This window comes from Neovison vison, chromosome 1 (assembly GCF_020171115.1).
Source record: "Neovison vison isolate M4711 chromosome 1, ASM_NN_V1, whole genome shotgun sequence".
NCBI lineage: Eukaryota > Metazoa > Chordata > Mammalia > Carnivora > Mustelidae > Neogale > Neogale vison.
Window position 1 is genome coordinate 139,757,588 of NC_058091.1, and position 21,755 is coordinate 139,779,342.

At 45.7% G+C, this 21,755-nt stretch overlaps 1 protein-coding gene across 1 annotated transcript in view; it reads left to right on the plus strand.

Moving 5' to 3' along the window:
* Positions 1–231: 231 nt before the first annotated feature.
* Positions 232–21,755, plus strand: part of CAP2 (cyclase associated actin cytoskeleton regulatory protein 2) — a 138,904-nt gene continuing 117,380 nt past the window's right edge. The window contains exon 1 of the mRNA XM_044259402.1: positions 232–358. The gene's annotated coding sequence lies outside the window, so the exon portion shown is untranslated. The remainder of the gene's footprint in view (positions 359–21,755) is intronic.

Below are 21,755 nucleotides of genomic sequence, written 5' to 3' on the forward strand. Positions count from 1 at the left end.
CTGACGCGGTGAATCCATTTCTTCCATAGCCGGGCGCTTGGCAGGCGCTCTCTCCCCCTTCCCCTGCCTTCCCCGCGTCCCTCTGTCTCCCACGGCCCATCTGCCCCTCCTTCCCTCCAGCCCCCTCTCCTCCGGGCTCGCCTTTATTTCCACCCCGCACCCGCGGGGCTCTGCCCTCCCTCGCTCGCCCCCGCGCTCGTCTGTATTTGGAGCTCCCGGAAGCCGCCGGCGACTCTCCCCGGGAGCGGCGTGACTGACACCGGCTCCGACTCCGGGGGGAGGAGGGCGCGGGAGGAGGGCGCGAGTGGCCGGACTCGGATTTGCGGCGCCGGGGACTGGACCCCGGGACACCCGGCAGGTAACCGGGAGCTGCGGGCCGGCGCGGGCGGGGAGGGCCGGGGGCAGGTGCGGGGGGCGCCCCGCGGCCGGCCGCTCGGAAGTTGCGCCCCCGGGCGGGGGTGGGGAGGGGGCCGGGACGCGGCGGCGGCGCGCGGGCGGGGAGGCGGCGCGGGAGTCTTCGGGGCCGGGGGCCGGGGGGCCGGGGCCCGGGGCGGGGAGGGGGGCGGGGCGGGGGCGGCCGCCCCATCTGGGTCAGTGCCGCGCCGCCCTGCCCCCGCCCTGTCCCTGCTGCGGGCGCCCCGGGGCGGGCGCGGGGAGGCGGGGTGCGCGCGGGAGCCGGCCGGGGCCTACCCGCCCCGCGCTGCCGCCCCAGGCCCGCCTGAACTTTGGGGGTCCTCGCCCGCTGGGCTGCGAGCCGCACGAGGCGGGGGGGGGGGGTCTGGGGGGAGAGGCGGGAGAGGCGGGAGACTGTGACCGGGCCGGATCCGACCGGCACCGCGACTGGAAAGTGCTGGAAAGAAAAGGACCTGGCTTTTCTGCAGAACCTGTCTAGAGGCAATGAGTCACTTTGAAAAAATGCAAAGGCAACTGAGACATTGAGGGGACAGCCCGGAATAGGGCCTCTCCCCACCTGGGTCCCTAACTGCTTTGGGTCGAAGGCTGTCCGGCGGCAAGCAGCACTTTCAGGGCTAATGATTGCATATGCAGATGGCCTTTCCTTTATTCTCCTCGGAGTGCTGTCCGGCTTCACAAACAGGCTGCAAGTTTTAGCTGTATTTGAACTGATGCATTCTGTAGAGTAGATATGGGTGACAGCATTTAGGACATGGAGCTAGGATTGGGTCCAAACTGCCACATCGGAGCTTGAACGTTTAGCGAAACATCAAGAACCTTTGGTTCTGTTGAGTCTTGGCAATGCAGAAGCCTGTGGGACTCAGGCACCATGGTTTACCAGAATTATTGGCAGGTACTATTTCTTTACTGCGTATGTAGGTTTCTTTTAATTTAAGGAACGTGCCTTAGAATTCTTGGTAAAATACCTGAGCTCACTTAATGTAAGATTAAGGAAATTGTTCTTAAGTTACTAAAGTCTAACTAGACTATAAGCCTTTTGAGGGCAGGGGTGGGGTTTTTGGAACTTCTTTCAGGCGGAAACAGTATTTGACTCACAGCCTGTCCTGAGCAGGGAGTCAAAGTTTTTCAAAGTAATTGACTCAATAGCTTGAGTGTGGCTGAATCACGACTTGTTGAAGATAAAGTGTATTTTGCAAAGAAAGGCTATTCCGTGAATTCCCATATGTAAAAATCCTTAATAGAATTAGAATCAAGGTACCATATTTATTCAAGAGAAAAAGACATTGAGAAGTCAGGTGGGTGACCATCGAAGTGGCCATGACTTGTAGAAAAGAGGTTTTTGGTGCTTCTTGTTGACGTGGTGAAAATTGTATGAACTTCAAATTTCAGAGTCCATAAGTTTCAGCCGCACCATTCCTTTGTGTATTGTCTACGGCTGCCGTTTTTCACTGCAACAGTAGAGTTGAGTAGCTTCTGAAGAGATCACATGGCCAGCAAAACCTCTAGCCCTTGGCTCAAAAAATTTACCAACAAATTTGAAGTTCATATAATTTTCACCAGGAAAGAAATAGCCTTTTTTTTTTTCCAGGCATTTAAACATGTAAAAATAATTCTTAGCTTGAGAGAGGAAGGGGAGACATAAAGACAGGAGGAAATTGAGGCAGTTTCGTTCTGTTGGTAGGACTTTGCTACTTCCACGAGCCTAGTGATAGTTTGAGGAAGAGCTTTTGAAGGGATTCATGGGCCAGATTATTTGAGTGCCTGAGTCATACCCTAGAGTTTTTACATACCTTCAGAAGTAGCATTAACTGATTTGGGTATTAGAGTGTTTCATTTTGTCTTGAATATTTCCTAACAGACATCTTCGTATGTGAAGTTCTGTTTTTTTACTGTTATATAATATTTTATACATAAAAATAACAGCCTAAGCATATATAAGCTATAACCATTGTGTTCAAATGGCCACCATTACCTCATTAAAAACTAGGGTTTAAGAGCTAGATAATTGTGAAAAGATAACCTACAGAGTAGGAGAAAATATTTTAGAATTATGAATCTGATAAAGGGCTTGTATCCAAAATATGCAGCGAGCTCTTACAGTTCAGTAATAAAAAGATAAATAACCGATATAAAAATTGTCAAAACCTCTGGATAGACATTTCTCCAAAGAAGATAAACAGATAGCCAGTAAATAAGGAAAAGATGCTCAACATTATCATTCATCAGAGAAGTACAAACCAAATCACACTGAGATACCATTTCATACCCAATAGGATGGCTAGAATAAAAAAATCAGCTGGTAAGTGTGGGTGAGGATGTGGAGGAACTGGAACTCTTTTACTCATTGATGGTGGAATGTCAAATGGTGCAGCTGCTTTGGAAAACAGTTTGGCAGTTCCTCGAATTAAGCTGAATTACCATATGATAGAGCAATTTCACTTCACGGTATATACATCCAAGAGAAATGAAAGTCTATATGTGCACAAAATCCTATGCACAAATATTTATGCCAGCACCATTCATAATAACTAAAAGCTAAAAATGTCCATCGACTGATGAATGAATGTATACGATGTGGTTTACCCACGGAGTGGGACAGTAGTTAGCCATAGAAGGAAGTGAGGGGTGCCTGGGTGGTTCAGTGGGTTAAGCCTCTGCCTTCGGCTCAGGTCATGATCCCAGGGTCCTGGGATGGAGCCCCACATCGGGCTCTCTGCTCGGCGGGGAGCCTGCTTCCTCCCTCTCTCTCTCTGCCTGCCTCTCTGCCTACTTGTGATCTCTGTCTGTCAAATAAATAAATAAATCTTTAAAAAATATATTCTAACTTAAAGAAGCAAGTCACAAAAGATCACAGTTTGTTTAGCTCTGTTCCTATGAAAATGTCCAGAACAGGGCAATCTATGGAGACAGGAAGTAAATTAGTGGTGGAGATAGTTATAGGCTACAGGGTTTTTCTTTGAGCTGATGAAAATGTTCTAAGATTGACTGTGGTGATGATTACACATATCAATGAACTGTACACTTCAAATGGGTGAATTGTCTCCTATGTGTTACATCTCAGTAAAGCTGTTAAAGAGAACAAACAGCAAGTAGGCAAAACAAAAACCTACTATATTGTTACCTGTCCTGTTGCGTCTTCATGCTCCTCTCCTGTGCCATTCCCCAGGTCCCTCCAACCCTGAATTTTGTGTCAGTCAATCCCTAGTTTTATTGTAAAACTGCTTTATGACATATGTATGTATTCCTAAACAATGGGATGTTTAGGTTTTCTTGGTGTTTGACTTATGAAAGGGGTGTATATATTCTCACTTAAAAAAAACCTCAACCTTAAACTTTTAAGAATTGTCTGTATTGCTGCAGGTAGCTACGTAGCCCTTGTTGGCAAACATTCCACAAGTCATTTATCCATTCTCTTACTGGCGAGCATTTGGGATGGTTCCCATGTTTTGCAAGGTGCATTGCTGTGAAGACTTTTTCTTTGTGTCTTGGCACAGATGTGCAGGGGCTCTTCTGTGTGAATGTGACTGTATGTATTTTAATGACGAAAAGAAGAGATGAAGTTGATTCTTCTTCTGACTTGTACATTAATGGTATGTCTGCAGCTTCCTCATTCCCCCAAACCAAGTGAAAAGAACTGGGATCCTATTTACTTGTTCCATTTAGATTCTAATTGCAGTATCTATTATGTGATGTCCCAAGAAGTGTGGAAAAGCGTGGGTCTGAAACTGTACAGCTGATTTCACAGCAGGACCCGTGCCCCACGAGCATCTTCATTCCCTTTTATCACTTCCATTTAGGATGGGACAGAGAGCAATTTTATTAACTCAGAGGGACAAAACTTTCAGCAAGGTCCTAAGTGGTTTCTAAACCTTACTAACATTTTCCTTGTATGTGTCTCCCTGCTGGGCAGGCCAGTATTTCTGACATGACTTAGTTTGGTTATTCTAGTAACAAGGAGCCAATTGGAAACCTGGCATGTTAGCCCTGGGCACTTTCGAAGCCTGCCCTGATTCGGGCTGTGAGCTTTTGGATTTCATCCTGGGTATTTCTACTTTTACTTAGGAAGAGAGGAAGCAGGTCAGAGCAGGCCATTATAAGGGATTTTTCTAGGGTTTTCTTTTCCTGTTTTAATTATGGTAAACAACTTAAAACGTACCGTTTGTATCATTTTTAAGTGTACTACAGTTCAGCAGTATTGAGTACATTCACAAAGTTATGTGACTCTCACCACCGTCCGTCTCCAGAACTTTTTAATCACCTCAGACTGAAATTCTGCTCCCATCAAATGATAACCCCCATTCCTCCCTTCCCAGCCTCTAGTAACCACCATTCCACTGTCTGTCTCTAGGGATTTGCCTATTCTCAGTGCCTCCTGTCCGTGAAATCACGCAGTATTTATCTTTTCACATGAGCTTTTATATCAGGGGAATTTCATGTTGTTTTGTTTTTCCTAAGTAGACCCTTTTCTCACTTATGGAAAACATCTTCTTTTACTGAGCAGTTATGTCAAGAGGACAGTTTCCTTTTCAGGATACAGCCTTGTGGGGGGTATAGCCCAGGGGTAGAGCATTTGACTGCAGGATACAGCCTTGTGTACGAATTGACATAGCAAGTGTTCTAAAACCAGAGGAAGAACTTCTGATTATTATGGATTAGTAATAATAATTTCACCTGACCCGTCTCATCAGTTAGACATCTAATCATCCTAGCTTCTCATTGACCACTTAACCCAGTGAAGGAGGTCCAGTAGTCCCAAGATAGAAACTCACATCTATCTAATGAGAGGATAAATTAGGTAACTTGAAGTTCCCATAGTCCCCAGCTTCTCAAAATTTAAAGGCCATTCTACAATATATAAGTCTGATCCAAAATCACTCGAGTTTTGATAGGGTATTAAGGAGCAGGAGGGGGGCACCTGGGTGGTTCAGTTGGCTAAATGTCTGCTCAGGTCATGATCTCAGGGTCCCCAGATCAAGTCCCATGTTGGGTTCCCTGCTCAGCAGGGAGTTTGTGCCTCCCTCTGCCCCTCCCCCCTTCTCGTGTTTTCTCTCTCTCTCAGATAAATAAATAAAATCTTTAAAAAAAAAAATAAAGGAACAGGAGAGTTCTGGGAGTCTGGAGATTGAAGCTCGGTGATCTCTGTGTAGTTTTGAAGAGGCAGGTGGTCCCTGGAGAAGCTAGATGCTGGAGACGGCGGAGACAAACATAGTAGCACGTAGACGAGCACAAGGAGGGACAGTGAGAGAGAGAGAGAAACTCTAGCAGACTCCTTGTTCAACCTGGAGCCTGACGTGGGGCTCAGTCTCATGACCCTGAGGTCATGCCCTGGGCTGAAACCAAGAGTCAGATGCTTAACCTGACTATGCGACCCAGGTGCCTTCAGAGTCTCTGGATTTTGTTTTTTTAAAGATTTTATTTATTTATCTGACAGAGAGATCACAAGTAGGCAGAGAGGCAGGCAGAGAGAGAGAGAGAGGGAAGCAGGCTCCCCGCCAAGCAGAGAGCCCAATGTGGGGCTCGATCCCAGGACCCTGGGATCATGACCTGAGCTGAAGGCAGAGGCTTTAACCCACTGAGCCCCTCAGGCACCTCAGAGTCTCTGGATTTCTATGAGATAAATTGAGTACTTTATTTTAAGGCAATAAGAAGCAGTCAAAATGGACCACGCTAAGACAACTAGGGGATTGAATGTTTCCAGAATCAGGTGCAATAGGCTTTGTAGTGGCGAGAGCATATTTCTGTCTGATTACAGTCTGATGTGTCATGGAGGCTGTCCATTCTATGTATCCTCAGTTTAGAAGCCCGGAGCGTGTACGTAGGGGGCTGGTGAGGTAGGAGGGTGGCCTTTTCATCTACCGAACACTGTTTGGGCCTGTGCTCAGTCCCATCCAGTGTCAGGTGGCTAGTAGGTTGCTGGAAGAAGACTCCATCCAGTTGGCAGCTTGGCTTTCGGCTGACCACAAGTTTCTCCTGGTATCATCATCTAGCATGCTGGAAGCTGTGGCTGGAGATCGTCAGGGGTCCCATGCAGGTTCACAAGTATTGAGCCAAAATCCTTCAAGTTGTGATTCTGATTCCCCGTTCATTTCCATTTCGCTTCTTTGTCCCTCGGTGCTCTCGCGCTACGCTCCCTTGTTCAAAGTTCCCTCTGTGGACGTCCCTCCGGCCCCCCTTCTTCTGTCCTACTTCAGAAGAGTCTCTCCCTTCGTCCTTCCCTCAGTGTCTCGTCTGCATGGAAGGTGGACGATTATCTAATGAAAGTTCTCCAGCCACTGAAAACTTTGAAAAAGAGGTTTGCTCATGCCCATGAGTCTAGGAGGGCTGGCATTAGGGGTGGGGCTCATTATTGTGCTTCTTTAGGCCAAAAGTCTTCAAACTATGTACATTAACTGTATTCAGAGACTTTCCCCAAGGTACCTGCACACAAGTGTTTTGAGAAAGTAAATTTTCAAGTCCTCCTCTTCCTTTTGTCCTTTTTCCAAAGGAGTCTTCTTGAGAGCTGGCCTGCCCCAGAGATGAGGTTCTGTCTCCCGCCTTCTTTTCCATAAGCCCCTTTCTCTCATTCTGCCTAAGAAAATCCTGTATCTCTAATCCATCTTCCTAATTCATTTGACTAAGAAGTCCTATTTCTAACCTATTTTTTACTAAACTCCACTATCCAAGGATATCTTCTAGGGAGTGGGGAAGGAAGAAAAGGGGGACATTTCAGAATATCAGCCTTAGGGGTGTGAAAGTGAATGATTCCAATGCCCAGACATCACAGATCATATGTTTTCTAAATCTCTGGTGGGTACGTGCTATGCTGAGTGCTGTGAAACGTAAGCCTGATGATTCACAGACCTGTCCCCCTGGGCTAATAATACAGTATATGTTAATGAAAATAATTAAAACAAACAAAAACCACACACACACACACACATATTGAAGATCAATCTAACTAAATTGTAAACCGATATTAAAGGACAAATTTAGAAAGGGATGAAATCAGGACTTTCATACAAATGAAAAATGAACTTTTTTGAAAGATTTTATTTATTTGAGAGAGAGAGAGAGAGAGTATGCACAAGGAAGGGGTGGAGGGGCAGAAGGAGAGGGAGAAGCAGACTCCCTGCTGAGTGGGGAGCCCATGTGCAAGGGGCTGGATCCCAGGACCCTGGGATCATGACCTGAGCCAAAGGCAGACACTTAAATGACCAAGCCACCCAGGTGCTCCCAAATGAACATTTTTAAACATACTAAAAAATTAGAGAGCTGGAAAGGTCTGTAGTCTGTTCAAAGGAGATCATTTACGGGAAGGTTCAAATGAATTTGCTTAATGGGTGTTAAACCGGCTTCTTCCGCTGTGGGAGAAGGAAGTGAGTCCAACCTTCACAAGGCAAAACTCTTTACGTGCTTATAGACAGTAATTACCTGCTTTCCCATCAGTTTTCTACAAGTTAACTGCTATGTCTGCAGAGTTGTAACTGGCCCTCGTCCAAGACAGTGACGGGCAGAGAAAAGGCAGAGGGATGAGTGGGGAGGAAACTCACTCATCAGTCCTCCTGGCTTCTCCGTACACTGGTGACTCAAATAATTTTTGATGTTTCTTCACCATGTGATGTTAGTACACTCAGGAGTTCAAAGAACGGAGTGACATTTCTATGACAAAATGTCACCCCTTCCCATTTTCTCATTTATGTGAACATAGTTTCCCAGCATTTACTTTGATAAAAACAAAAATTGAGAAATTGATGTTCAACCTTGAATCATTCTGGTAATAAATTTATTCATCCACAGATGCATGAAAAAAAAACACTGAAAAATGAAAGTGCTCGAGAGAGAGGGTTTTCCAATAAAAATGACTTTTTACGTACATTTCGTAATTATTGGTCACCATTTGTAATATGTGTGTTGTCTTGATAAGTGGCATTCAGAGTTACGATGGTAGCAATCAGAAGAGCTTTTTTCTTTTGCCACTGAATTTAAAGATTTTATTTATTTGACAGAGAGAGAGATCACAAGTAGGCAGAGCAGCAGGCAGAGAGAGAGGGGGAAGCAGGCTCCCTGCAAAGTCTGATGCGGGGCTTGATCCCAGGACCCTGAGATCATGACCTGAGCTGAAGGCAGAGGTTTAATCCACTCAGCCACCCAGGCACCCCTTGCCATTGAATTTAAATTGAAGTTTATAAACATAGTTTTGCTGCAGAAGAGTATGATAGAGTAATGAATAAAAGACATTAAGGCATAAAATAAATAATACTGGGATACATTTCTACAGGGCAAGAAGAATGGAAATAAAAGTTTGAGGAGAAAATGTAATTATGCAAAATTTGTGATTGTCAAAAAGCAGCCTGTTCCTGTATATATTTTTTTTTTGCAGTGAGTGTGAATTCCAGTGGCTGAGAATGAGAATAGAAATAATTTTATTTTTATGCATCAATGGTAACAATGCTAAAGGTTACATTCTTTGCAGCCATTCATATTTTGGTGACATTTTTTACATGTCAATCTAAAAATGGGCAGGAGGGTTTTTAAAAAGTGGATATCTACTAGTGAAAATTTGGAAATCCCTTTTATAGCCTATCCTTCCTCTGTTTCCAGACCAAAAATCAAGGGGTCAGTAATACGGCAAACCTTTATGCACGTTCAGTGTTGGTAAAGGAACCAGTTTGCTGACTGACAGAGTTCTAGGGACTCCTGGTTCTGCTAGATTCAGGGAAGACATTTCAGAGCGAAAGGTCTTGATGCTTGTGACACCTCTCCAAAGGGGAATGATGGATAGCCCCTCAGGTTTTATTTATTTTTAAGCAGTTACGTCTTCACTTTACTGGTCTTTCTTGATCTCCCCTTTGGAGGCCCTCAGTGTCAATGATGTGTGTGCGTGCCTGTGTTTAATAACCAGACAGATCGTATTGTTTGGATCTGTCAACGTGTGGCTTTCACCAAGTTTGGGAAATGTTTGTTCATTATTTCTTTGGGTATATTTCCCATCTCAATCTCCTTGTCCTCGCCTGGGATCCCAAGGACACCATATTAAATTATTATTATATATACATATATAATATATAGAATATATAAAATATCCTATATATATATATAGTGAGATTATTTAATATCACCCCACAGACCTCTGGAGCTCTGTTCATTTTTTCCTTCAGTTCCTTTTCTGTCTGTCCTTCAGATAAATATCGCTACCACCAAGTACACAGTGATTTGCCAGGGCAGTCGCCATCCTGCTGTTGGGTTCATCCATGCATTGTTTTGCATTGTATTTTTCAGCTCTAAAATACTCACTTATTACTTTTTTATACGTTCTGTGCCTCTGCTGAGAATGTCTGTCGTTCCATTCATTTTAAGGGTGTTTGCCTTTATCTCCCAGAGCACAGTTAAAACAGGTCTTAGAAATCTATCTGGTGGGGCGCCTGGGTAGCTCAGTGGGTTAAAGCCTCTGCCTTCAGCTCAGGTCATGATCTCAGGGTCCTGGGATCGAGCCCCACATCGGGCTCTCTGCTCAGCAGGGAGCCTGCTTCCTCCTCTCTCTCTGCCTGCCTCTCTGCCTACTTGTGATCTCTCTGTCAAATAAAACACACACACACACACACACACACACACACAAACCATTAAAGAAAAAAAAAGGAAATCTATCTGGTAATTCCAACATCTGTGTCACTGGGGTGGGGGAGGGGTTGCCATCAATGGACCGTCTTTTCTCTTGAGAATTAATCACATTTTCCCAGTCCTTTGCATGCCAAATATTTTTGGGTTGGACTCTGGGCATTTGGGGCATTGCATTGTGAGACTCTGAGTCATTTTGAAATGCATATCTATATATTTTGTTTGTTTCTTTGTGGGTTTGTTTTCTTTTGTTTACCAGGCAGTCAGCCCAGTTCTAGCTTGCTTTCTGTGGGCAATGGTTCCAACATCAGTGCAGTTTTGCTGTGCTGCTTTGGGTCGCATGGAGAAGTGCTTTTTAGGGTTTAGTCCGGGCTTGAGGAGTGGATTATCCCACAGCCTGTCCCCCACAACACCCTGGACTTTCTGTTCATTTTTCCATTACAGAGTCTCCTTTCCAGGTCTTCTGGCCAAAAAGAGGAGGGTTCTCTCAGAGATTTGGTTGCCTGAACCCCCTGCATAGGTCAACCCTGGGGAGAAAAGAGGAAAAAAAAAAACAAAACAAAAAACACCCAGGAACACATTCCCAAATAAGTCTCCTTTTCAAGTTTTGATTACTTTCCTCAGTTCACCCAACTGTCATTTGTCTTTCTGAGTCTGGAATTTGCTACTTGAGTTTTGAACGCCGTCTAGAGAGAGGCTGGAGTGGGTGATTCCCTCTTGACCCACACCAGTAGCTCCCTCCTCCTTTTGATGCTTTCCTGTGGCCCCTTTCCCCGTGACCCCACACCCCACCGTTCTCTTTGTTCTGCCTCGTCCTCTTGGTATCCCCTTTACTTTGGGCTTCCTAGTCCAAAGAGGGGGGGATAAAAAAAAAAAAGAGAACCTGCAATCTTTTGGTGGTCCACCACTCTATTTGAAAACACCAGTTTTGTTCCAAGTAATAAATCAAAGTCAAGAATGGAAGGAGAGCTGGGTCTGGAGACTCAGGAAGAAGCGGGAGGGGCCTGGGGCCAAATCCATCACTGGGCTGTTCCAAGTCAAACCATCATGTTCACATTTGTTACAAATGTCCACGCACAAAACTGGCCCTTTTCTCGAGAACTGGTCCTTGGGGGTTTTCCTTTTAAGAGAGTTGCTGAATCTGCTCTTCGACCATCTATAAATCTCCCAGTGAAGGCTAGAAAGTTTTGAGATCAGAAGGAGTTTCAGCAAACCTTCTTGCCTTCGTTATTCCTGAGAGACAAGGTATTCTGAACACCGAAACGACGGGGTTTCAGGAGTGAGGGGGTTTTTGTCAGGTGGTGAGAAATAACTGACCATATAAGATGCGAGCCCCTTTTCTGCTTCCTGTCACTAGTGTCCCCGCCGTTGAGATGCACTATGGCCTCCCCCTTAGAACTGTGGTGCGCAAGATATCCTTGGTCGCCGTGTTTGGGGGACTGGAGACGCGGTGACCTGTGCAATCACTAACACGTCCCTGTGCGGGGCGCTGGGGCACGTTCAGAGATAAATTATAACAGTGGCACTCAGGCATCATTTTCTAGTTCTCAGAGCTCACCTCATCATCTCCTCCGAGCTCTTCAAAACTTCCGTGGCAGTTGTTATTATTAGGTAAGGTAAAACTTATAATCCCATCCCAGAAGCCCCTCTGGGCTTTCCCTTTCCCTACTTGCAGCCACCAGCTATCATCGCGGTAGGCACTTGGAACTCAGTGTCTAAAACTGAGGTCCTCCCCTTAGCCGGCCACCTGCGAGCCTTCTCTGGGTTAGCGCCTGCACCACCGGACCCGGAGGGAAGGCAGCCAAGACATCCTGCCTCTCTCTTCCCCTCCCCGCCCTGCTGATCCGCGTGGCCCTAGATCTCCAGCACCCCAGACCTGGTCTGACCTTCTCCAGTCCACTGCCACCTTGTAGTGAATTCCCACGTCTCCCCTCAGCCGCATCCGCTGCTCTGGCCAGCTACTACCATCCATCCTGGGTTTTCCCCTGTGCTCTTTCCCCGGTGCTCTTCCCTTCTGGCACAGAGTGAGCGCTCCGGAGATGTTTTCTAGCTGTAAGACCTCAGTGCCTTGGCACGTGCATCAGCCCAGAGATGCTTTTACCCTCACTTACTTCTCTTCTTCCGAACTATGCCTTGAGAAGGCAGTAATGCCTCCTCATCCTCTGAGATTCCGCTTAGCGCCTAACTGAACGTTAAGAGCTTCCTGACTTCCCGGGGCTCACGTGAGTACTTGCCCTTCTCTACCCCCACCCCGTGCACATGTGCTCCCGCAGCATTCCTCTGCACTTCTATTACAGGATTTTTCAACGTGTGGCTCCTTTTACTCTGAAGTGTGTTTCTGAGAAATGCAGATCGCTGGGAGTACCCGGAACAGCTGAGTTAGGATTGCTGAGCGTGGGGCCCAGGAATCTGCATTTTGAAGCACTCTCTGCGCCGCCCCCCCCACCCCCACTGCTTCTCCTCAATGATTCTTTTTTTTTTTTTTAAGATTTTATTTATTTATTAGACAGAGAGAGACACAGCGAGAGAAGGAACACAAGCAGGGGGAGTGGGAGAGGGAAGAACAGGCTTCCCGCTGAGCAGGGAGCCTGATGCAGGGCTCCATCCCAGGACCCTGGAACCATGACCTGAGCTGAAGGCCGCTTAACAACTGAGCTACCCAGTTGATTCTGTGATTCTGAGGCAGTGAAACCACTGTTCTCCTTTGCCCCCTATTATGGCCCCTAGCTGTGGCCTCTCAGAGCAGTCTTTGGTTAAGGTTCATTGCCACCTAGGTCTTCTCTGGGAGATGAGAGCAGCAAAGCCATTCAGATTTAACTGGTTTTCAACTATATCTTTGTAAAGAGGAGCAGTGCCCTTGAACCTTGCAGGGCCGCTTGGTGAAGATTTTTTTTTAATAAATACGTACACTGCTGTGACTATATTTCTCTTCACGGTTTTCTTTTCTTTTCTTTTTAAATTTTATTTCTTTGACAGAGAGAGAGAGATATCACAAGTAGGCAGAGCAGGAGGCAGGGGTGGGGGGAGGGGGGAAGCAGTCTGCCTACTGAGCAGAGAGCAATGTGGGGTTCTATCCCAGGACCCTGAGATCATGACCTGAGCGGAAGGTAGAGGCTTAACCCACTGAGCCACCCAGGCGCCCCTCTTCACAGTTTTCTTAAGGTTTTCTTTTCTTGAGCTTATATTATTGTAAGACTACAGTATATAATGCAAATAGCATACAATATATAAGTTCATCGACTGTGTATGTTATTCGTAAGGCTTCCAGTTGGTAGTAGGCTATTAGTAGTGAAATTCTGGGGGAACTCAAAAGGTATATGCAGATTTTTGATAGCATGGAGGTGTTGGCACCCCTAACCTCTGCATGGTTCAAGGATCCATTGTACTTGTTTGTTTTTGAAAGCTTTATCGAGGTACAATTTTGCGTAAAATTCACCCATTTTAAGTGCACAATTCAATGTTATTAGTGTATTTCCAGCATTGTGCACCTGCCACCATGATTCCATCTTAAATCCTTTTCCTCACGTCACATAGAGATTTTGTGCCTGTTGGTACTCACTTCCCATTCCCATCCCCAGCTTAGGCAACTGCTAATCTTCATTCAGTCTCTAGACATTTGCCTTTTCTGGATATTCATATAAGTGGAATTGAATTCTGGATAGTCATATAAGTGGGATATATTCATATAAGTAGAATATCTGCTCTTCCATGTCTGGCTTTTTGACTTAGCATCATGTTTCAGTGTTCACCCCTGTTGTAGAATGTATCAGTACTTCTTTCCTTTTTCTTGCTAAATGATACTCTGTTGTGTGGCAAAAATTTTTATCCATCCATGGGCTGATGGGCTGTTTCCTTTCATGTTTCGCTATTATGAGTGATGATGCCAGGAAGATCTGTGTGCAAGTCTTTGTGCGTGTGGACATACGTTTTCACTGCTCTTGAGTCACTAACGAGTGCAATGGCTGGGTCTTATAGCAAACGGATACTTGACTCTTGAAGAAACTTCCAAACCGTTTGGATAGCTGCTGCACCATTTTGCATTCCCCCTGGAGGTGTAGGAAGGTTCAGATTTGCCCGCGTCCTCACTGGCACTTGTTATCATCTGTCTTCCTGGTCACAGCTATCCTAGCGGGTGCAAAGTGGTATCTCATGGTGGGTTTGACTTGCATTTCCCTGATTGCTCTTGATGTCCACCGTGTTCACTTACACTGCTGGCTGTGTGCCTGTTTTCTTTGGAAAAATGTCTATTCAAATATTTTGACCATTTTTAAGTTGGAGTTTTTGTCTTATTTTTGAGTTGTAAGAGATCTTACAACTGCGCACAGGGAGAGCAATTCATTTCGTTTTATGGAGGGACGGAAGGTCCCTAGAAACCCTTCCTAGGCTGTGGTAGTCTAGTGGGGTTTCCAAGGTTCCTCTTTTCCCAGTGCCACGATATGGCCCTTGAAGTCCTCCTAGAGACACCTTTTTGAACTACACTTGCCCCATGGCCTAAGCAAGAGCAAACGGGCAGCACCCGTTTGTTTGCCCAGCACCACAGGAGCTTAGAAAGGGCCTGGAGTGAGCTGAGGAGGGAACTTCTCTTCAGTGAAGGGTCTTTGCCTCACATTTCGCTGAGAGTAGTTCACATTTCATGATAGGAGAATGAAATAAGGATCTGTCCTGGTCCCACTCAGTGTTCAGACTCTAGCATTTTATGGCTCTGTCCTTACCCGTAAACACCACCACCCCAAGTCAGGGCGCAGAGCCAGCCTTCAAGATAGACTTAGACCTCCCCCACGGCCTCGGTTCCCACTGGGCTCGTTCCTGCCGAGATGGCCCCGTTCCCTGCTGCCTGGCATCCTGGAGTGCTGGCCTGTCCCCAGCAGCCAAACCGTCCGTTCCTGAAGGAGATCATGACGCCCTGAGGAATCCGTGTCTTCCCCGTCTGTGTAGCTCCGGCAGCCAGCGCGGGACACATCTCAAAAACACATTTGCATACAGTTCTCTTAAACTGGTCAATGAAGAAGGAGGAAGGAATCCATGTATCAGACATGAATAAATTGAGACTCACATGGGTTAAGACGTCTGCCCCGAGTTATGGAAGCTGCCAGTTAAGGGGCTAGAATCTGAAATCAAGGATCTCGGATGCCAAAATACTTTTTCCACGAGATCAAGCTATGAGTTCTCGCCTCTAATCTTCAGAGATTCCAACTTAGAGGAAAGATATTTTTATCACAAGACTGATCAGGGACCCTCCTGAGAAGTGATACTGCCAGAGCAGAGAGGGCAAATGGAAAGGGGAGGTCCTTTCTACATATGGTTGGTTGTTTTGCCCTTCTCTGCCCCACTCTGGATTTGGTTGTGATGACAGGGAGTAAATGGCAGGTGGTGAAGAGAGGTTACCCCTGACCTGTGAGGCCGTGGGTGGCCTCGCGGAGGAGTTGAGTTGCAGAGTATTGGTGCAGCAGTGTTGGGAAGGACCCGGAGGCAGTGGGAACAGCACGGGCGGGGGGCATGTTTGGGGAGGCGTGACTTGTCTCTGTGAGTGGGTCTTTGGAACCCGCTGAGATGGAGGGGGCTGGGGTGAGGTCCTTTCCCAAGTCCAGCAGAAGACATTTTGCCTTTTTTCTCTGCTCTAGAACTTTATTAGAGGGTTTGGAGGAATCCATTAGCCATTCAGGATCTTGTGTTTTCTCCAGTTCTGTGAAACATTTAAGGTGTTCTTTTATTTATGTAACTCTCTGATCTTTCCTATTCTGGTTTTACTGTTTCAAAATTCAGAGACTCTTGAAACTTCTTAGCAATGAAGAGAAAATGATGGCTTTTTTTTTTTTTTCCTTTTTGGTCAGAAACTGGCTCCAAAAATGCCCAGTAGGAGAGTAAGCAAAAATATAAAGGCAGGCATCTTGGCAACACGAACATATCTTCTTAGAAAAACAATTCCCCAGCTTGACTGAGCAAGGTCTACTGCCGCCCCATCGCAAGACAGCTGGGCAAGAATTGCATTTTGATCCCCCTTTATTTTCTACCCATGCCCCTTGTGTTTGGCAGATAGTGGGAACTAACTGACTGAACGAAACCAGCATATTGAGTGAGCCAATCAATGAATGAAGGAGGGAAGACCATGGTTTTTTCCTTCTACGCGTAACTATTATCCCATGGTTACATGATGGTTAACCACACAATTCCTTCTCCAAGTGATTGATAGCTTCTGGAGAAAGGAAAGAAGGCCATTGCTACACTCATGATAAAGAGAAATTAACACCTAGGGCAGCCTGGTTTGATGGTAGTTCAACAAATATATGTATTTTTTAATCTGGGCGGATTTAGAGAGAAAGTAATCCATTGTGACCTTACTGGTTTGGGAGAGCTCACATATAACCAGCAGCCCAATCTCAACATGGGAGAAGGTTAAAAAGTCATCTCCTCCTGTCAGTTCAAGTCAACTTTCTGTTTAAGCTTAGACTCATGATCTTTGGAAGCCCTTGGATCTAGGTCTCCCTTATAGATTCTGAGGAGAAACGCTCACCACAGTTATTTCTGTACCTTCAGCCTAGTGAGGTTGACCTCAACCAGCAAGCTAGAACCTGGAAAACGCAGCCATTGTGAACATAAAAATATTATCATAGTTGGGTTCTCCCCTGCTTGTTTTATGAACTTGCTGTAAGGAATTTACAAAACCCTTCGGACAATGTGGACTTTTTTTTTTTTAAAGATTTTATTTATTTATTTGACAGACAGAGATCACAAGTAGGCAGAGAGAGAGAGGAGGAAGCAGGCTCCCTGCTGAGCAGAGAGCCCGATGTGGGGCTCGATCCCAGGACCCTGAGATCTTGACCCGAGCTGAAGGCAGCGGCTTAACCCACTGAGCCACCCAGGCGCTCCGACAATGTGGACTTTTAAACATTCCTGAAGCCCTGAAGAAAACAGGTGCTAATGGAAAACGCAAGGTTCACATTCCAGAGAACAGGGGCGCTCGTGTGAACCATGGGAGGAAGCCACTGTGGTGTTCAGTGGGGAAAACTAAGCCAGTGTCTTCTTCAAAATGGAAACTGCTCCTGTGAAAATCTGGCTTGCCACCTGATCTGGGATTATGCCAGTGAGTGGGCGGGCAAGGGAAGGCGGGGAGTGGTAGCCAATTAATTAGTCAATCAAAAAATATTTATAGAATTCCCTGTGTACACGGCAGCAGGCAGGACTCCGCGGGCGATGCAGGAAGAGCAAAAGGTGAGACATCAGCCCGGGAAGGGCTCAGACTCGTCTCCTGGGGAGGCATGGTGTGCACGTGCTAGCAGGAAGCATGGCCAGAGACTGTTTCTTGGTTTTTGGTTTTTTAAAGATTTTATTTATTTATTTGACAGACGGAGATCACAAGTAGGCAGAGAGGCAGGCAGAGAGAGAGAGAGGAGGAAACAGGCTCCCTGCTGAGCAGAGAGTCCGATGCGGGGCTCGATCCCAGGACCCTGAGATCATGACCTGAACTGAAGGCAGAGGTTTTAACCCCCTGAGCCACCCAGGTGCCCCAGAGAGAGAGACGGTGTTTTAATTGAGCCGGGTGTCTTACGGATGCCAGGAATGTGACCCAGACAAAGAGGCATTATTCTGGGCTTCTCACCACGTACTCCATTCCCTAGGGGGTCGGTTTTCAAGGCAGCTTTGAGAATTGCTTTTTATAACTTTTTATACCGAAGTAGCTGGGTCTTAGCGGACCCCTTACCACGGAGCACAAGGTGATCTGGATGAGGGATGAAGGAGTGTTGTCTTCGAAACATGCTTCTGCAGAGTTTGGGTTTGTGTCCTTAGCAGAGGACGGTGTAAAAAGCAAATGAGTCATTATGAAAATGCGTCGGGGCCTCCGGTTATAGGATCAGTAAGTCCTGGGGGTGTCACGTACCGCAGGGTGACTGGGATTAACAGTCCGGTGTTGTATCTTTGAAAGTTGCTAAGGGAGGAGATGCCAGAAGTTCTTACTGCAAGACAAAAACTTGTACCTGTGTGTGTCGAGGGTTCATTGCGCCTCTCATGGGGGCCGTTGTGCAGCGGACAGTGGTCACCCCTCACCTGCGGTTGTCGGTTGCCTGTGGTCAGTCGCGGTGGGGAAGCGGGTGATCCTCTTTCTGATGCTACAAGGTCTGCAGTCCCTCGTGCTGTCGTCCTGCGCCTGCGTCACGCACTCGCTTCGTCTCATCATGTACTTGGACACCTCGCGTCGTCACAGGGAGGAGGGTGGGTACCGTCCGAAAGACCTAATGAGAGAGAGAAAGGTCATAGTTACCTAACTTCTGTTATAGTACAGTATATTGTTGTACTTGTTCTATTTATTATTAGCTATTATTGTATTTTATTGTTAGCTATTGTTTTTTTTTAAATGAGCACTTTCTATTTTTTTAAAGATTTTATTTATTTATTGGGCAGAGAGAAATCACAAGTAAGCAGAGACGCAGGCAGAGAGAGGAGGAAGCAGGCTCCCCGCGGAGCAGAGAGCCCGATGCGGGGCTCGATCCCAGGACCCCAGGATCATGACCTGAGCCGAAGGCAGAGGCTTTAACCCACTGAGCCACTCAGGCGCCCCTTAGCTATTGTTCTTAATCTCTTGCTCCGATATGTATATCGGAGATATATATACTCTGATATATATATCAGATATATAGTAAACTTGGTCATAAGTATGGACCTCTAGGAAAAAGCATGGTATGTATAAGGCTTGGCACTCTCTGTGGTTCTAGGCTTCCACTGAGGGTGGAGGAATGTATCCCGGTGGATAAAGGAGGATGCAGGGTACACATACATCAAATCATTATGCGATGCGCCTAAAACTGATACACGATCTGTTGATTATTTCTGAATTTTTGAATGCTTGGGGGAATATTTATGACTACAAAACTACTGATTATGTACCCCAATTTTTGTTTTGTTTATTTTAAGATTTTGTTGATTTATTTTGGCGGGAGCAGAGGGGAAGGTGGAGGGAATGTAAGGAGAAGGAGAAGTAGGCTCCATGCTGAGCAGGAACCCTGATACCCAGCTGGATCCCAGGACGCCAGGATCATGACCTGAGCCTAAGGCAGACTCAACCATCTGAACCACCTAGGCACCCCTAAATTTTCATTTTATAGTAACCATTACGCGTTAGAAATCTCAGTGAAGGGGCACTTGGGTGGCTCAGTCAGTTAAGTGTCTGACTTTTGATTTCAGCTCAGGTCATGATCTTAGGATGGTGAGCTCAAGTCCCATGTCCGGCTCCAAGTTAGGTGTGGAGCCTGCTTACGATTCTCTCTCCCTCTTCCTCTTTCTTTCTCTCCCTTTCTAAAAGGAAAACAAACAAACAATAAAAAAAAAAACAAAAAAAACCCTCGGTAGAGTAAGTATGGGAACAGAGGAAAATGAAACACTGAAAAAAAAAAAACTTAAGGGTATAATTATAAGGTATACCTGAAATTTTTAGCTAGTCATTTCCATTGGCCAGGTTTTTTTTTTAATGTTATGTTATTTTACTTTACTTATTTTTTTAAAAATTTTTAACTGAAGCATAGTTAGCTTCAGGTATACACCCTAATGATTTAACAACTCTGTTGACCCAGTCTTTTAGGTGATTGCTCAGCATTTAAAATAAACAAAGACTTGATATAGTAGATCCATTTCCACTGAGAGCAAAACAGATGGGATGACTTCATAACAGTAGCTAACACGCTTGTCACCGACCATGTGACAGACTTTGTATGCCTTTCTACCCATGTTCTAGCAACTCTATGGACGGGTAGTAACTAAAGCATAGCAAAACTAAGCTCTTCCCCAAAGACCTGCAGCTGGTGATTCCAAAACCAGGGTCCCCTATGAACAGCCCTGGTTAAAAATGGACTAAATGGGGGCACCTGGGTGGCTCAGTTCGTTAAGCACCTGGCTCTTGATCTCACCTCAAGTCTTGATCTCTGGGTCTTGGGTTTGGGCTCCACATTGGGCTCCACGATGAGCATGAAGTCTACTTTAAAGGGGGGAGGCAAAATGATTGAGACCTTATAAAATGTTTGCAAGTGTGGGGAATTCTCCCTTTCTGGAAACTACTGTGGGAAAGAATAGGAATGCTATCTCTTACTGTGTTAGAGTAGTCATTGCCTATTGACAGAACACTGGACATAAAACTAGTATCAGGAACTGATTATCTATGCTTTAAGTATGGGTCTTATAAAATGACCAATGAGGCAAAAATAATTTTTTAAATGATGACAACTATCTTTTCTCCTAGGAAAATGCCTCCAGAACGCCTTAGCCTTCCAAGACAATATATGAGAGAAAATTCACTGGCTATGTTCTTACTGAAGTGCATGAAATATTTGTAAATGTGTGCCATTGCTGAGAAAGGAGTTTAAATTGTTTAAATATTTAGAATCCTAACTACTTTATTTGAAAAAAAAAAAAACCCCACCCCAAAATGTAGTTTTTAAACTCACCCAGAGGTACAATATTGCAGTGCCCATTTTCCTATCTTTCCCTCACCTCTGGAAAATCATGTTTAAAGAAAACATTTGAGGGGTATCTGGGTGGCTCAGTCGTTAAACATCTGACTTGATTTCAACTCAGGGTCATGAGTTCGGGCCCCGCGTTGGACTCCATGTTGGGCATGGAGGCTACTTAAAAAACAAAAAACAGGGGCGTCTGCGTGGCTCAGTGTGTTGGAGCCTCTGCCTTTGGCTTGGGTCGTGATCCCAGGGTCCTGGGATTGAGCCCCGCATTGCATCGGGGCTCTCTGCTCAGCAGGGAGCCTGTTTCCCTTCCTCTCTCTGCCTGCCTCTCTGCCTACTTGTGATCTCTGTCAAATAGATAAATAAAAAAAATTTAAAAAAAAAAACAAAAAACATCTGGTCAACCACAAGGTATATTGCTGTGAAAGCCCAAACCCCTGAGGACAAAGACCCCAGAAACTCCCTCCAGAAGGGAAAACAAAGGTTGTGTCAAAAGGATGAAGAATCAGAAAACCAGAACGGCTTTAGACCCGTCCACAGTAACCTAGGAAGCTAGAACCTGGTGGAGCAACCTCTTGAAAATTCTGAGGAAGCCTTCCAGCCTGGAGTTCTACAAACCACCAATCAAGTGTGAGGGAAAAATAAAGATAATTTCCAACTTGCGTGTTCTCCAATAAACAATTGTGCTTTCATGTACTTTTTCAGAAGACAGTGCTCTGAAATTAAGAAGACAGTTAAGGAAGTACAAGAAATAGGAGGCTACAGAATCCAAAAAGCAGGCGATACTACATAAGAGAGAGGGGGAGATGCCTCACGGGGGAAGGTATACGCAGATCTCTGGTCAAAGAGCCTACAGAGCGCCCAAGCCCTCAGAGTGACTCTCCAAAAGAGAAAACCTCTGAGAAGAAGGACCTAATAGCATTCCAGATGTGTTTGGCATTTCCACAACTGGGGGAAGTGTTCAGAGGTGAATCAGGATTAAGTATGTAGAAAACAGTGAAGCTGAACCACATGGCTATAGAAAAGCAGGTTGAGAAAACAAAACAAAACAAAAATGGAGACTGACCTTAAGAGACGTCATGACTCAGCTGTGAATGGTCATAATTGTGTTGACACCGATGATGGGTCACACAGACATTGTGACACCATAGTCCCGGGGCACAGGGAAGTATGTGCGCATGTGATGGTGGGGATTAGGCAAGCAGAATGTGAACCCTCTTGGTTTTGGTGGGAACTCAGTGAATAATGCCTAGAACGGAAGAAAAACAAGACGTAAAGAGAGGAGCATGTTGCATACATAAGAGG